This window comes from Otolemur garnettii, unplaced genomic scaffold (genome assembly GCF_000181295.1).
Source record: "Otolemur garnettii isolate 467f Iridium unplaced genomic scaffold, OtoGar3 scaffold00043, whole genome shotgun sequence".
Taxonomy (NCBI): Eukaryota; Metazoa; Chordata; class Mammalia; order Primates; family Galagidae; genus Otolemur; species Otolemur garnettii.
In genome coordinates, this window is record NW_003852438.1 from 8,260,504 (window position 1) to 8,265,010 (window position 4,507).

The following is a 4,507-nucleotide window of genomic DNA, read 5'->3' on the forward strand; positions in this document are numbered from 1 at the left end:
GGGAGGATAAAAAAGGCAGTGGCATGACTTTGGGTACCTGTTGTTGACTGAAAAATTCACATGTTGAAATGCTAACATGACTGTATTTGGAAGTAGGGCCTTTAAAGTAAGGCCTTAGTCTGCTTGGGGAGGCCAAAATAAATACATAAATAAATAGGTTCTTGGGGCTAAATCAAGTCATAAGGGTAGGGCCCCAATCCAACATGCCTGGTGTCCTTCCTTCTAAGTGAGAGAAACCAGAAAGGTGCACACATCTTTAATTAATTTAACTTAATTAAGTGAAGTAAAAAACTTCAAGGCCATGGGAGGACACAGACAAGAAAGCAGCTGTCGGGCAGTGACTGTGCTCAGTGGGTAGGGCACTGGCCCGAATACCAAGGGTGGTGGGTTCAAACCCAGCCCTGGCCAAACTGCAACAACAACAAAAAATAGCCAGACGTTGTGGCAGGCTCTTGTAGTCCCAGCTACTCAGAAGGCAGACGCAAGAGAATCGCTTAAGCCCAAGAGCTGGAGGTTGCTGGGAACTGTGACATCACAGCACTCTACCAAGGGCAACAAAGTGAAACTCTGCCTCTAAAAAAAAGAAAGAGAGAGAGAGAAAATCATAAATATGAACTTACTTGACTTTATTATCTATTTTAGGTTATATAAAACAAAATGTTTTTATTTTTGTTCATAATTTGCTTTTTGAGACAGAGCCTCACTTTGTTGCCCTTGGTAGAGGGCCATGGCATCATAGCCCACAATAACCTCAAACTCTTGGGCACAAGAAATTCTCTTGCCTCAGCCTCCCAAGGATCTGGGACTATAGGCGCCTGCCACAACACTCAGCTAATTTTTTCTATTTTTAGTAGAGATGGAGTCTCACTCTTGTTCAGGCTGGTCTTGAACTCCTAAATCAGGCAATCCATCACGTCAGCCTCCCAGAGTGCGAGGATTACAGGTGGGAACCACTGTGCCCGGCCTCCATAATTTTTTTGAATGTGATATTTCTTGAAGCCATCTCCAGGATGATGTCCAGGCTTCCTCTTGCATGGCTCACAGCAGAAAATGGTTTCTCTCCTTCCACCTTTCTCACTTCTTCTGGGGGCAAACCATGCAATCTTTTGTTGATTTTTTTTTCATTTTTCATTATAAAATGCACCATTCCATTTAGCCTTTCCTGTATCAGAAGATGATGGTCTTTCAGTCTTTTTTGAATTTCTGTTCCTCACATTGCTCACAAGTTGTGATAATTCTCCTGTAAGAAAGGTGTGTCTGGCTCAGCGCCTGTGGCTCAAGCGGCTAAGGCGCCAGCCACATACACCTAAGGTGGCGGGTTCGAATCCCCAGCCTGGGCCCACCAAACAACGATGGCTGCAACCAAAAAATGGCCAGGCGTTGTGGCAGGTGCCTGTAGTCCCAGCTACTTGGGAGGCTGAGGCAGGAGACTCGCTTGAGCCCAGGAGTTGGAGGTTGCTGTGAGCGTGATGCCATGGCACTCTACCCAGGGGGATAGCTTGGGGCTCCGTCAAAAAAAAAAAAAAAAAAGAAAGGTGTGTCTGCACTTTTTCTCTACTCTCCTTCTTACCTAATGAGCAAAGGATGTAGCTGTTCATGACTACAATGTCCATCAGCCAGAATTTTTTCCACCATTTGTAGGACCTCCTTGCATAACATCCACAGTACCGACTAGCTCTGCCTACTCTTCCCATAAACTTCTTGTGTATTCCAAAATAACTGCCAGCTGTTTCTTCCTATAACCAGTGATCAACTATGCTTGAGGCCCAAAGAACATACTCAGTATTATCACCAACCTCTTGTCATGGAATGAGAGGCATATCATTTAATCACATTGTTAGGCACATAATTCATTTTTTTCCTTTTGTTTCTAGGGCACATAATTCATATTCCTGAAATTTCTTCTTTTTATTATCACTTGGAAAACCCTTCCTGGAAGCCATTTTTGTTCCTGTTATATGTGTTTTCATTTTATGTAATTCCCAAGCTCCAGATGTCTTCCAACAAAGGAGCAGAAGGAATAGGAAAATCATTACATTGGAAGAGGTCAGACACAGGATCAACAAGAGTTTCAAGGCCACCTAAAATATCATGTCTTCCAAAGAGCTTTCCCTGACTCTCTCAGCTAAATAGATAACAGAACAATGGCTTCTTTCTCTGAGCAATTATTCCACAGTGCCTAGTCCAGTGCTCTGCACTCACGGCTCACTTAGCACCGGAGCACTGACAGCAGAGAGGAATAGCAGTCTAAAGCATGTCAAAGTACAATACTGGCATGCAATTCTGATGCCAGCTACCTAGGGTTAGTGCACACTCTACAAGTTTAAGAACACAGTCCCCAATAAGCACTTCAGATGCCAGTCACAGCCTGGGGATTCCCAGGCCACCTGCACTTCTGACCAACTGGCTACAAATTCAGGGATTCTCACAACCCCATCAGGTTCAGTAATTTGCTAGAATGACTAGAAACACAGACGTCAGAAAAACACCATACTTATGATCAGAGTTTTATTATAAAGGATACAAATCAGGACCAGCCAAATGCAATGTAAAGTGAGGTCTGGGTGTGTCCCAAATGCAGGCCTTTGCCCATAGAATCAGGACAGTCACTCTACCAGCACATTTATGTGTTCACTAACAGGAAGGTGACCAGAACCTCAATGTTAAGAGTTATCAGTTTCAGGCAGCACCTGTAGCACAGTGAGTAGGGTGCCAGCCCCATATACTGAGGGTGGCGAGTTCGAACTTGGCCCCAGCCAAACTGCAACAAAAAAATAGCTGGGCGTCTGTAGTCCCAGCTACTTGGGAGGCTGAGGCAAGAGAATCGGCTAAGCCCAAGAGCTAGAGATTGCCATGAGCTGTGAAGCCATGGCACTCTATCAAGGGCGATGAAGTGAGACTGTCTCTAAAAAAAAAATTATCAGTTTCAATATGTAAGCCTGATTGATTAAAATTGTGGGCCATGTGGTTGAACTTAATCTCTAGTCCCTCTTCCCTCCCTAGAGAGCAAGCTGCTATCACTCAGCTCAAAGTCTTATCATATGGTTGATCTTGCTGGGATGGTCAGCTTCCATCTTTCATCAAATCTTAACATAAACTCAAGTGTAGTCTGAGATCAAATTTGAATATAAACTTAGATATGATTTGAGGTCAAATATCAATATAAATTCAGGTATAGTTTTAGGGACCCACCATAAATAAGACAGACACATCTAACATTTGAGAAATTCCAAGCATTTAGTTTCCCTCTCAGTAACTGAGGACAAAGGCTAGGCAGATTCTTTATTATACAGTCAAGGAGAGCGTTTGTACTAAAAATCTTTTTTTTTTTTTTTTTTGAGACAGAGTCTCACTCGGTTACCCTTGGTAGAGTGCAATGGCATCATAGCTCACAGCAACCTCAAACTCTTGGGCTTAAACAATTCTCTTGTCTCAGCCTCCCAAATAGCTGAACTACAGGTGCCCATTGCAAGGCCCAGCTATTTTTTTGTTGCAGTTGTCATCGCTGTTTAGCTGGCCTGGGCCAGGTTCAAACCCCCCTAGCCTGGGTGTATGTAGCCTGTGGCCTACCTACTGAGCTATGGGTGCCACCCTAAAAATCTTATTTTGAAAGCAAAGATGGCCTATGTCCTAGGACATGGGAAGTAGACCAAGTGTTCCTCATTAACCTGGTCTGCTCTGCTCCCAACTTGGTTCACTTTCCCAGCCTTCGCCAAAGGGGCACCCAACCAGCCATTCAGCAGACATGAAAGTTAGATACCAGGCACCCATCTGCCCCATCACTTGCTCCTCACAGTGCCCTTGAGTGTCATACAAACTACTGGGTAGCCCCCCAATAGAGGCCATGTGGCTTTGGTAAGGCAATTAGGTATCTGTTACATCCTTATCCCAGCTACCCAAGAGAACCTTTGCAAAAAATGAAGAGGTAAGAGAGGGGGATATCTACTACTTCCCACCCTGACATGTGGGAAGGGGGAATAAAAGTACCAAGACAAAAGTGTTTAGGAGCTTTTAATGCTTTAACCAAAAAAATTGCAACCTGTGTTTTCATAGCCATTGGTCCATGGTCCCATCTCTGGCAGGGCAAGAATTTGTTCCTCACCCTGGCCACAGGTGGAAGCTCAAACTCCCTCTAGCAAAGTCTTCAGAGGAGCTCCCCTTGTAGTGCTGTGCAGTGACTCTCCACACCAGAGGCAAGAATGCAAGAAGAATATGTGCCAGGCCTGTGCAAGGTGCTCACCAGTGTTATCTCGATTAATCCTCATACCTACCCCAGGGGTAGGCATCCACTACTTGTGAGGAGGAATCCTGAGGCTAACCAATTGTCCATCAGAAAGTTGACAAGTCCATCAAAGCTGAGATGAAAATCCAGGTCTTATCAGGTTAGGCACAATGGCTCAGGCCTCCAATTCCAGCACTTGGAAGGCCAAGGTGGGTGGATTGCCTGAGCTCACAAGTTTAAGACCAGCCTGAGCAAGAGTGAGACCCCCTCTCAAAAAAAAAAAAA